Genomic DNA, 13794 nt, shown 5'->3' with positions numbered 1-13794 from the left:
GGTCAACTGCGGCCATAAATCTTTGCCCTTTCCTCCTGAGTGAAAGTACAAAATTCCTTGGAAGTTGCATAAGAGCAAAGCACACAACATATTAGTAGGATTAAAAGTCACAGCTTAGTGGTGTCAACATTTCTTTAAGTCTAGTTATTAAAAAATAAGACATGGCAGCCACCAACAATGTAGGGTTTAGTTTTTTATCACTAGACTACATCCTTTTTCACAAACATATGCAAGCCATACATTCATCAACACCTCATACATGTTGTGTAGAGAAATATTTGATTATTTTGACCTCAAACGGTCAGAACCATCTCATAGCTACAGAGATATAGGCAGCACTAACCGATAACGTTGTGCTGCAGAATACCACATAAAAGCACCCAAATATCTGTAGAGTTCATCCAATGCTGTCTTGCATTACAAAGAATCGTGCACGTCTACACAGCCGGATACATTTCTTGGATATTCTCCAGATGACTTCTGTGGTAATTTGGAGGCAGCTCGGTTTTCAACTGCTGCTGATTAAAGGCAGAGAAGCAGAGGATGAGCGTGTTTACACCGTGACCTAGAATAACTGACCAGAAATTTGTTTTCACTTGAAACAGACAGCTGTCGGTGTCTCTACCTGCTCCTTCTATCATGCTCCAGTGCAGATCATTTCAATTAATTTTGGTTTCCTAGAGACAATGTTGGTATTTGTCAGGGTGTGGATAAGGATGGGGGGGGGGGTTGTAGCAATTGTTGTTTTAAGCAGCGCTGTCAAAATACCTACTGACAAAAAAAAGAAAAAAGAAAACAGATTCATCAAGTGTGAGCTCACCATGTTGCAGGAGCCACACCAGCTCAACAATAAACTGGAGGATTCTCCATAATAAACACAAAACAAGGCAATGGGTGCCATGTACAAGCAGCCAATACATTGTAGAGGGATCTTAGAATCACACAAAAAATATCCAACAATGTGGCAGAATCTTGGATGCTTCTGAAAGCTGGGAATCCTTAATGTGTTAACGTATGCGTTTTATTTCTGAGCCTTGAAAATGCGTTAAAATTTATGTAATTTAACTAAATAAAAGTTTCTAAAACATTAAGACTTCTCTAAAATCATTTGCTGGTTATACCAGACAAAAATGAAAGGTTAAACACCTAATTTACATTTTAAATCAGCAAATCAGTACAACTAAACACACACAATGATATGGAAGACTCAGCAACTACTTTAAAAACAAACCTAAATGTTGGTCAATTCCTCGTCCAACACTTGAACTTGCTGATAAATTGAGGCCAAAGCTGCCTCAGACACCCTGAGGAACTCCGATGACTTCCACACCCAGCACTCCCACTGACAGCCTAAATCCATTTGAAACTCGGGAACTCCCTTTTGGTGTGAAGAAACCGTCAGGCAGCTATCTGCTGGTGGTGTCAGACAGGAGGAGTCAGTAGGAGTAGGGTACCTTTGCAGCTATTATGAAATTGTCTTTGACATTTTCAATAGGGAACCTCTAGTTTTCAAGCAGGAAGGTGAAGACTCTGTGTGGGTAGCTGCCTTTGCCTCAGTGCGACATTAGCAATGATGAGCCTGCATGAAATATTTCAAAATAACAGTTTAAGCAGACTCTGGTCAGTTCTTTATAGACTCAGCTTGTTATCTGTGTGCTCAAGTGTTTAATGCATACAGAACATTTAGAGCGTTGGAAACCCTTTTCACATTTTTAATATCACACTGGAACCACAAACTTTAATGTATGTCATTAGAAACCAAGACAAAGCAGCGCACACTTTGGAAGTGGAATGAAAATTATTTTTACACAAATAAAAATCAAAAAATTTAAATGTAGTCAACCCCACTCTGTGCACCTGTTGTTGCAATTACAGCTGCAGATATTTTGGGGAGTGTCTTTACCAGCTTTGCACATCTAGCGACTGAAATGTTTCCCCTGTTCTTTTTAGCTCAAGCTCAGTCAGATTGGACAGAGAATATCTTTACACACATTCTTGGTAGGGTTTAGGTCTGGACAACGACTGGGCCATTCTAACATGGATATGGTTTCATCTAAACCCGGGGCATCAAACTCCAGTCCTCAAGACCCGGCATCCTGTGGACTAAACATCTAAACATTGTAGCTCTGGCTATGTTTTGAGTCATTGTGGTGCTAGACGATTAACCTCCTCCCTGGTCTCAAGCGTTTTGCAGCCACCAACTTAGCTTCATCCATCAAATATCAGCTTTCCTGTCTGTACTGAAGAACAGCATCCCTACAGCATAATGCTGCCGCCACCACGTTTGATTGTGACAATGGCAAATTCAGAAGGATGAGTTAAGTTTTCATTTAGCTGAAATCTGAAAGGGTATTTATTTAGGGGTATCAGAGTACAGTGGGCGGGATATGCATGCCTCAGACCAATTTATATTTGTAATTATTTATTTAGCATGCATCCTTACCCTTCCACTTGACAATTATGTGATACTTTGTGTTGATCTACTACATAAAATCCAGGTGAAATCCATTGAACTGCGTGGTTGTAACATGAGGAAAACGTGAAAAAAGTGCAAAAGGCTTGGATACTTTTCCAAGGCACTGCCCAATAGCAAAACCTATTCCACAGTTTGATATTTAAATATGGAAATGAGAATTGTTCCACTTGATGGGCAACATTTAAAGAGCTTCTTTTCTAATAGATTCTGGATCTATTAGGTCCAATAACTTTGCCATAAGAACGATAAGAGGAAAGTAAAGAGCACATGACATAATGGAGGTCTCTGTCTATATGAATTATCTGGTAACCTTCAAGCAGTCAGCACTGGTAAGCTTTGCACTATAGTGGAAACATGCCAGTTCTCTGCAAGTGCATAAATTCACACTGCAGACTGACTAGCTTTATTTTAAACCTCACATGCTGCTAAGGCCATGGCAGCGAAAGTATTCAAGCTTTGGCCGTTTTTCCTGAAAAACAGCAGGATAAAAATCGGACGTTTGACTGCAATAATGTTTGATGTTTGCCACTACTTGGGTTAACATGTTGCCTCTTTCTTGCCTTTTCACTGTCATCATCCAGTGAAGCAAAAAAGGATCTTATGCAGACAAACTTTTAGCAGAAGCAAAACAAAAGCCTGATCACGTTTTCTAACAATAACAACAACGCTGTGGCATTACTTTCCCTACAACACATCACAGTGGTATAAAAGAGCAGGCTAATTAATGTTGAGTCGTTTGCACCTACACACCTGTGTTTTACCAGCGAGAAGAACGGTGCCACCAGAGCAGCCTACAAATGTTTCATTTGAGCCTGAACACTTTCTGCTGCTCTCAACGCTCATAACATAGCCCTCCTCTAAACCCCCTTAAATTCTCTTGCTTTGTTATCAAGCAAGCCTCTCTGCATCTCCTGTTTTTCACCTTTTCTATGTCTAGTTTAAATTTGTGAGTCTACTCCCCGGATTCCTCGCCCCCCCCCCCCCAACCCCCACCACACAGGCTGTGCTCATTACAGCGGATTTGCATGTCTGCTTCAGAGCAGTGTGAGGGGAGATAAAACAGAACTCCCAGTGGCTGCCGCTGCAGAGATTCACTCGTCTAAGAGCTCCACTCTGGGCCCCAGACATAGTCGGCAGAGAAACGCAGGCACATGAACGGGCCACAGACGAATAGATATACACTAACACACAAAAAGACGCTTCCCGGGAAGAATTTACAGCGGGCTGAATTCAGTTTAAATATATCTACATGCAGGCAGCAAGCCGAGATAGAGACGTCTACCTTCCAGCACGTTTGGAATAATCATGCGTTATACTGATCGAGACTGCTTAGCTGGGACGGCTGAGGCCACGAGGTGTATACTGTTCCAACAGGCCCCACTTCTGCTCAATGATTATAAAATGACCGTCTTTCCAACGCAAGTGTAACGTTCTCGAAGCCTCTGAGGCAGCATAGACTGAATTTCTCTGAAAGAAACTACAAAAAAAATGTTTGTAAATTAAGAATCTTTTTTGTTGTACAGTTAATTATTGAGCAGTTACTTAGTCAGTTAAAAAGGACATTACAATACAGAATAGTGGGAAAAAATATTTTTGCACCTGAAATTATTTTAGAGCATTCTAACCTCAGCATCTGCTGGTTTATTCAGAGGGATGATCACAAAAATAAGCACTTTAACATACTTTACATTCAAAGTACATTTTCCATGATCTCTCCAAGAATAATTTACACGATTTGTTAACTGAGAAAACTGAGCATTTTAAATCAAACTAGAGCAATCTATCAAATCCAAATATCAACATGTGCAATACTGCAATCACAAAGGACTTGTTGAACGCCATATTTGGTCTGCAGACGTATTTCAAGTGCCATGAATTAACGCTGCGCACGCCAGTAATAAATCTGACTAGCTGGTTGGACTTAGTGATATAGAGTCAGAATGTGGATATCATGATGTGGGAAAAAAGACTTAGGAACATTTTAGTTGCAATCAATATAATCTGCAGTAAGAATAAAGGAATAGTTTTTCAAAATTAATTAAGTTAGGTAGAAAAACAATGGCAAGAAAATACACAGTTTAAGAGACTTTAGGTTACCGTTATCCCTTCTGCTGAAGCGGTTCGCTTACATGAAAACACAGACCTCCCTCCTCTGCTCGTCTATAAATGCAGGGAGTGAAAGTGGACCTTTAGCGATCACCCTGTCCCCCGTCCAGGATCAAACCACCAGTCTGTGAAAGAAACTTTGAGCCAACGACTTCAGGAAGAATGTCATTCTCCAATCAGGAATTAAACACTGGCGTAAAGTATCTAGGTTCAAAGTTTGCTGTCCTGTGGTTTCTACAGTCCTGTTGTGTCAAAGGCCAACTTGTCCCTGACTCGATGTTTCTGACTTATACAAGACCAGATCCCAGATATGTTAACATACAAAATTAATTATATATTAGGTTTTAAGCTTCAACAAATTTTTAAATGTGCAAAGCTCCTCTGAGTCAGAAAATAAATCTGACCTGGCTGAGATGGAAAATAAAAATGGGAAGAAAATAGTATTTTGCATTACAATAAATTAAAATAACTCATGGTTTGTAAGCTTTACAATCCAAAGAGCCATGTTTGCCCTCAGTCCAGCTTAATAAAACTCATCTAGAGCCACAAATGTTACATGGCCTTTAGAAAAAAAAGACAACTTATAATTTTTTATATATATCTACTAGAGGAAATTAGTTGTCATTTTTAAAGAACTGTCATTATACTTCTATTTTTAGGTTTTCAAATCAGAAAAAACAAAAAACACTAGCAAAAAAGAGGTTGGATACATTCTCTTCTGTGGAATGTTGATATTTGTGTGAAATGATGCAACAACAAAAAAACCTCATGACAAGAAAAATAGATCTAAAAAAGTATTCCTGGTACTTTTAGTGACATTCTGTTGTGAAAATTCAATGAATGTCTTTACAGAAAGATTGTGTAATCTTTACACACTTTGTGTAAATATTGTGTGATTTCACAAAGCATTAAAAAAATAAACCAGAAAGGTCTGTGGACCATCTGGAGGTCCGTCAACCATACATTTGCCCACCATCTTCATGTTAGCAACTGAAAATAATCCAGTCACCCTACAGGGGCTTCTGCTGACAGAACAGATGCTTTTTTAACCGAGAAAGCGGTGCTTACCGGAAAGGTGACATCGGCAAGTTTTCTGTATTTTTTCCAAACAGCCGAATTTGTCTATTTGGTAAGCAAGAGAAAAACTGTAGTTTTTATTTAGCTGGTAGCAAGCAGCAACAGGTGGGGAAGAGGCAGCGATGCACCACCTGTGCCTTAAACTGCTGGAGAAAACCAGTCACTCCAGCACTACCAAAGGCAGTATTCAGCTTGTTATTCATGCCGTTTCTTAGTCTGTTTTAAACTGGTAAGTAAAAAAAATCTCTTTGCACAACTTGCTGAAATAAGACTAACTTAAAGCAGCCTAGGCATGAGAAGATCGCCTTCACAAGTGCGACCCAGTTTATTTGTGAGCCTGTGTCAATTGCTGAGGTGGGATGTTTGGGTTTGGGTTGAGAGGGCCCAGTTGAAAAACGAATGCCTCACCGCTGATGCAAGCAGAACATCAAAGCCTCCACCACATTTCTATATCCAAGGTTGTACGTCTTCCAAGTACCGGAGCCAAGCACACAATTCTCAGACTGCCCTGATCAAACTGTAAATACTACAATTCCCAAAGTAAACAGTGTGCTTAGATGATGGTAATGGTTAAATCATTTTAGCTAAAGAGAAAAAAAACTAACCCAGAGATAAATGCCTGTGTTTTATTTTCGGTGTAACTGAAGATTGGTGCTTTTGTTCTGGATGACTCATTTGGTGAAAGTGGCACATCATGTGCCATGCAACATGAGTCACTGTGGAAGGGCAGAGAGTCCTATACATACAAGTTCCTGACCTGGACTGATCCCTGGTGACCAGACAAATCACTTTAACAAGGAAACGAAGAGCTGCAATGGATATGAGGCCATTCAGAAGAGAACAAATGTTTCTTATCTTTCATTTTTTTTTAAAGCAATCAAACAAGAAGAGTCAAAATCTTCGAAACACATTCACTTTATCACAAAAAACAGGCAAGGAAAACCTTCCACTATATATACACCTATGAGTCAGAGTTGGCTATGACTCATCAGGATATGATGAATAACTCAGGCCTTAAATAAATTAAACAGAATTAAAAATGGGAACTTAGTTCCATTTTGTTTTTTTTGCTTCAAGACTTTCAGATCCATATTCTTGGAACCATGACAGATAGTGAACACCTACGTAATATTAATAACAGCTAGTAGTTTACTATATCTAGAACACATTCAACAAGCAAGAAGGTAAAGATCGGCGTAAGATAAATCGGTTCCTCACCTAAGAAGCCTATCAAAAAAAACTACTACTACCACTACTAAACGTTTGATTTTGACAAGCGCATAACCCTTTTTTCAATTACTAAAAGGTGATTTTTAAAAGGACAATTGTGAACTATCTGCAGAGTTTTCCCTGAGTAAAAAAAGCAGCTGGTGGTGGGAGTAAAAACACTCATTGCCGGCACCACAACAAACCTGCAGCTCAACATGCTAAACAATCTATAAACAAAGTCAAATTTAACCAACAGCAGTTTCTTTTAAAAATAAAAATTGAGTGAAAAAAGTCATATCTATACCAAGCGATCAATCAGTACCAATCAATCGGCCAGAGATCTCATTGAAGCAACAAGACAATTCAAAGTGTCTTAAATGATGATAATATAAAAGAAAACACAGCAGAGTAGACTTCAACCAGAAGACCTGAGTGGTCTGGAAGGTTGATACAATAACAATAAATCGTTGATGTATTTTGGTGCTAAGAAATTCAGTGATTAAGGGTGTATTCACACCAGGAAAGTCCTTAGGTCTGCTTGTTTGGTCCAGACCAAAAGCGAACTTTATTTTTTTCATTTGGTGCGGTTTGTTTTCACATTGTACTTTTTGCAAGTGAACTATTACTTGTAAACAAATCATTGTTCCCATTGGACAGAAATGACGGGGGCGGGACAGAGCACAGACCCAGAAATTTAGGAAAACATCTGCAGACGTGCTGCATGCAGCACCTGTGTTCTGCATATTTATGCCGTTATTACAGCTGCAATATTATTGTGAGGGTGAAGAGCAGCTCATTCAACACAGACTTTGAGACGTTCCATTTATAATTTTGGAACCCCGTCGGAGAATGCCTGCTGAACGCCGATGTTCTCTACGTGCCCACAACAAGCCGGCAGTGTTGCTAAGCAACACACAGCTTATCAGGTATGATTACCTTTACAACACACACCTTTGCTACCGGCTACGGTGGCTTTTTATGTCCAAAGAGACGTATGCTTTTTGTAGTTGGTTCGGATCGGGGTTGGTTTGTATTCAGGCCATAAGCGAACCGCACCAGAGTCCGTTTGGAAGCGGACCGAGACCACCTCAAAAAGTGGGTCTCGGTCCGGTTGTTTGGTCCGGACCAGGGTTGGCTTGAGTATATTCACACCTGCACAAAAGGTCCGGACCAAGGGGGGAACCAAACTCTGGTCCGTTTAAAGCGGACCAAAAGTGGCAAGTGTGAATACACCCCTAGTTGTCCTTTCTTTGCCACACGAATAACACGGTTTTCTACTGAACAATAAAACAATATGTGAGCATTACACCACAAATGTTGCAGACGTCTGTGAACCAGGTCCCGAGCCTTGGACATGCACATAAAATATCCACTCAGATTCATTCAGCAACTAATCCAGTTTCACATTCCTGAAACGCTGCAACGCAGAACCACATTGTGCTCAGCTTTAACTGATCTGGTGTAGATAAATAGCTATATGCTGCTTTGCACGAGTGTATTAAACAGCATCATAGTCTTTGAAATGAAGCAAATATATGGAGAGATAGACAAATAAAAGCATTGCCCCCTGCCATGTATTAGGCAAGACACAGAGAGGTCTTCAGAAACCTTTGCAAATGGGTACAGCTTTGCCTTTCAAGTCATCAAGCACTGGCAATCCTTTAGATGTGCCGCTTTGATTTTGTGTTCAGTGAGTGAGAAATCCGCTAGATCAAACCTGATTTGCATCAGGTATTCCCCGCCACCTTGATCCATTTCAAAATAATTTTCTTCCTTTGTTAAACACCCAAATAATATGAATGTGAACAAGTCTTCGGAATAACATATGTGGGTTATTTTACACGTCTTTCACAGTTTCTTCACTGACACATAGAGCAACAACTTCTACACATTTTCTCAAACAACAACAAGGCCTGGCTTGTAATAGTGCATTCTTAGTGCTTGGCTCACAAACCCATTTCAAGACTTCAAGTTCTCCATTTATAAGATTATATTTGTCCCACAAACACAACATATAGTTGAGAACTTCTTCCACATATTTTCATGAATATAACAACCAACAGATGCAACCACGAGCAATGCAAGAGAAAAGTACAAAAATGCTGCAAGATGGACCGACTTTCATCCTGGAGAGCATCCATCCAACCTTGTAAGAGACAGACTTCACTGTGGTTTCTCTCCATTTCATAATAAGAGTCTACTGAACACTGCTTGCCATTATCTGTTTGCAATGCATAGGACATATTGTGCACTAGGATGGAAATTTAAAACAAGGCTTGGATATTGTTTGCATCTTTGGTGGTGCATTGGATGCAGACATGGAAGCTGAACATGGTTGGGTCATCAGATAAACTAGGACAATCTGGTTTATGTTGGTGCAGCTAAGACTTTTCTTTTCATACTTATTACATAGTGTAATAGGCATGTATTTTTTCTTTATAAACATTTATCACAACTTTATAACTACTAGTTAAAATATTTCTGTGTTGCACCACATTATGAAATGCAAGGAACAGAAATTCTTTAAAAAAAAAATCGAAATACTTTTTAAAGCCAAGTTAACAATGGTAGAAAAGATGAAAACCTATATTTAATGATAATCAATTGTTAAATGTGGGGCCACTCTAACAACCTTCTTGGCTCCCATCACTATCCTCTGCAGGGCTCCCTTGTCAGCCATAATGCAGCTGAGGTATCATGTCCAGTCATTTCACCAACAGCTACCCTTGGTTTGCACTCTGCATGAGTCGCAGACACATATATCCACAGTGCTCTGCACAGCTTAGTGCAATTACTGCCTACGTTTTATTGAGTTCATTAGAAAATGCTGTTAGCATGGTAGAGCTTAAGTTAGACCAGGGTCTTAATTGTAATTTCGTCTGAAACATAAAGTCAAGCAATATCTGAAACCATTACTGTGTAATTCAGTTATAATGTTCTTTTAACCTCAGGCTTTGGAGGCAGTTGGGTTTCCCATTATTTAAATATGGTTTTACTTTAGGGGTAAGGTATGAGCCACCATCTGACTCTCTTGGTATGATGACCTTAGGTAAAACTTAATTTACACAAACCACTTTACAGATATAATTCAGGATACATGACATCCTGATATTTTTGTTGAATACTGTGATGTATTCTAATGATATTGATTGCAATTATTCCACGTTTTCCTCATCATCTACTTTCATTTTTATCACCACAGTGTCTCCACCAATTCCCCTGAGCTTCAGCATCCTGATCACTACTAAAGTCCATCTAAGTGGCCAAATATATTACTGGTAGGCAGAGTTTTAATGCATGGCACCTGAAATATTATAGTCAGCCATAAATGTTGCATCGTTGCAATCTTTTGCAGTTGTGATACCGCACACATTGATACTGTAGTAACAACTAAGACTCAATATATGGTGTACGCCTAGTTATAATAATGATCTCAAACACTCATTTTTTGTTATTTCCATTGATATTTGCATAGATTTAAGCAAAAATATGCAAAATGCATGAAATTCAGTAGTAGTATTCAAGTGTTTGTTGCGCACCATATTATTCCTTTATTCAAAAAGTTGATATTAGCTGGTTAATTAGTCAGATTATCTGACTTGGGAGAGAGGCCGTAGCTCTTAGCTTGCCAACTATACATCTAAAATAGCATTAGATTGAGACGAGGGTGGATGGGCAGCGCTCCTTTAGTTTTGACACCATGACTGCCAGTGTTTTTCCGTCTAAAGTATTTCCAAACGGCCAAAACTGTCTTTCCTATAACAAAGTGTAGTTGAATTTTTTTTCGGTTCAACAATAAATTTGCATGTCCTGAAAAACATATGCCACCAAAGAATAAATATGCTCGTCATAAACAAACAAAAAAAAAAAAACATATGAGAGGTTTTGTGTTCTGTCATGTGTGGTGCTGCAGTAAATCTGAGCTGCGACAGATTTTATCCTAAAGCCAGTGAAAGAAAAGGTCAAGCAACATCGTCACCACTAGCATTAATCAGTAGCTCTGCCTTTTCACTTCACTAGAAACATCCAACTTACCACTGGGAAAAATGCTTTTATGGCAGACTGATAATACAAACAGGCAATCATGGTTGTGTTCACCTGGACTGAGAGATTTCTAGCTTGGACTTTAAAAAAAACGGTCTCAGGAGGATTTTTTGGGTGAAAATGGAAAAATGTTTCTTCAAAGAAAATTCAAAATCCCTGAGTGGTGGTCAAATAGGTTCACCGTGGGGACCTTTCAAAGAAAAGAAAATACATGAAAAAATTAATTGCAAATTAATTGCAAACAGACAAGATAAAAAAAAATTAAAGAGGTGTTCAAAGAGGCAGTCATTTCGGCCTACTTAATGGGGATTATCAGGCATAAACCCAAGCTGCAATCAGCATCAACCAGAGAGTTCATAATTTGTTCCTCTCCAATTATTGTCACTTTTGTCAGCGCACCATTTTCACTCTCTGCGAGAGGACGCTTGCAAAGAGGAAGGAAATCAGAGTAATACGAGCTGCCAGCAGAACTTAGCTGCAGTGTGGCAAGGCCATACAGTGCACATTAAGTCATTAAGGTCCTGATGCTTACAGCACCTCCCTAACCCCCCACTGTACATGCCAGTAACTCCCTTTCAGACCAAACACTGCTCTGCCTTTTGCATCTTAATAAGAGGGAAACAAGAAGCGAAATGAAGGAATGGCAGTCTTTTAAAGGAAGCTGAATAAATGACTGAACACACACCCCGGGGTGGGCATGCCGGGGGGTTTCCAGGAGGTTGGCGCAAACGGGGTCAATCATGTTAAGACGAAGGCAGCAGACTAAAACAAAAATGACAAATCAAAGAGGCAGAGATGTGTGTGTGTGGGGGGGGGGGGGGGGGGGGGGGGGGCATTCAACCGCGCAGCCCGTTTCTGCATCAATGAGAAACACGACCAAAAATCAGCAATTAGCGATTAAAATGGAAATTCCATCTGCTGCAAGGCTGCATCTCTTCCCATTGAAAAACCAGCTCGACCCACCTCAGTAATCCTGCGGTCTTTGATCCAATCCGCGCCTTCTTCTCACAGCGAGATGAGTGTAAACCAGGGAAACTGCTTCATCGCAGAACTTTTATCTCCCGCCCTTATCCACATAACACAAGAACAACTGTTCAAACTTTACCCTTACAGGGCAGCCACAACTGTGTAATTACTAAAACAAACTCACTCCGCTTTCACTGATGCCAACGCTTTGTCTGCATGTAGCAACCATAATCTCCGACATCCCGAACAAAGCAGGAATAAACGGATCAGAAATAAAAACACATATAGCCGGATTATGACAGCCCTTAAATGAGTTATAGTTTTAATTGGCTTAAGGAAAACCACTGTGGCCTCAGACTCGGTTTGCTTTTTTAATGAAACAGCAGCTCTACACTGTTTACCGCATATCTTCTCGGCTTGTGATAATAAAAGGGAATCCTCTGAGGTGGCTTCCATGCTGACACAGCCTTTAGGTGCTTAAATCCAAAAATGGGTGTATTAAGTGCATTTTAATTGACTTATATTTATCCTGTGTTCTGTCATGCAAATAAAAAGGAAAAAAAAAAAAAAAAAGATCTCCTGGCGCTCCCACAAAGTAGGTCATTTAGTCTCCTGTGAGTCATAGGTTTTGGCAGGAGACCAAAGAAAGCAGGTAAGGAAGAGAATGAAGCTGAGCTCACAAAGGCCTCATGCTACACTGATAGTGTCCAAGTTTTATAAGACTAATATGTTCACCTATGCATTTTTGTGGAATACTTTTGGAGAATTAAAAGAGTGAAAACTTCAGTCTAGCAACTGCATGAGAAATGCATCTTTATATTCCATAATACATTTTTTCTCCAGTAAAACAGAGACGGGTTCCTGTCATTCCAGGTGCCGTGTTGTTTTCCTCCAGAGCCTGGGGCCCTGGGTTCTGCTCCCGGGGCAACAGCACCTTGGCAGTGAATGACTGGCAGGGTCAGAGCAGAGCCTGAGATTTCCAAACGCTTTGTGTAGGTAGTGACTCAGCCAGATCAAAGCTGTCAGTCAGACATGTTTTTTATGCTGGTCTGATGCAAAAGTGTAAAACCCTGCAACAGACACAACAATACGGTCTTAATTACATTAAGCAACTGGCATAGACCACGTCGTCTCTGCCAGAGAGCCCCTCCTCTCGCTAACCTCTCCGCCCTCTCATTCATCCACCCTGAGGGAGAGGCATTGAGGCCAGAGGAAATATGACTCATCTGAGTAACAAGATGCATTCTTCTGAATTCTCCACAGACATGTTTGCTAAGTGAAGAGCACAGGAGAGTATTTTGTAAAGAAAGACAGAAACAACAAGAAACAAAATGTAGCATAAATCAAGAAACAGCTTGTGTGTGAGAGCAAGAAATAAACTCAAGGATTGTGTGGCAAGAGAGTCATCGCTTGTGTGGGTTCCCTGGTCTACACAGATCAACATTTCCCCCGGCTCCGTACAGAGAATCTTTGGCTTCTGTGAGGGTTTTTCTGAATCACAGATGAAGAAGAAACTTGACGTGTGACATCCAAGGCTAATCCATCAGGTAGAGAAAAGAAATGCAACAAATGACAGCAGCAGAGGGAGGTCTTTATGTGTAATTCTGCTGAGCACACAGAATAATGAGAACCAACCATGAGGCAGACAAGAAAAAGTGCTTAATCACTGGGTCTAAAAGACCCACTACCGCTTGATTCCAATAACACCACATGAGCAAAGCCTGGCAGTCACCATTACAGATCATGGGCCTCACACGCATTAAAGTAACAAATTCTACAACTTTTACGTGAAGTTATTTCTAGGAACAGCCCGTGTTAAGATTGTTCGAAGTTTTAAAAGAGAGTGAGATTCACACAAACATTGTCAACCTAACACCACAGGCTCCCTAAAATGCATCCTGTCTTGTGATTGCATC

At 40.1% G+C, this 13794-nt stretch overlaps 1 protein-coding gene across 1 annotated transcript in view; it reads right to left on the bottom strand.

Annotated features, from left to right (window-relative positions):
• foxj3 (forkhead box J3) overlaps positions 1 to 13794 on the bottom strand; it is a 108288-nt gene that overhangs the window by 80158 nt on the left and 14336 nt on the right. The gene's annotated exons all lie outside the window — the stretch shown is intronic.

The sequence above is a fragment of the Girardinichthys multiradiatus genome, chromosome 20 (genome assembly GCF_021462225.1).
Source record: "Girardinichthys multiradiatus isolate DD_20200921_A chromosome 20, DD_fGirMul_XY1, whole genome shotgun sequence".
Taxonomy (NCBI): Eukaryota; Metazoa; Chordata; class Actinopteri; order Cyprinodontiformes; family Goodeidae; genus Girardinichthys; species Girardinichthys multiradiatus.
This window is presented reverse-complemented; position numbering and strand designations above follow the sequence as displayed.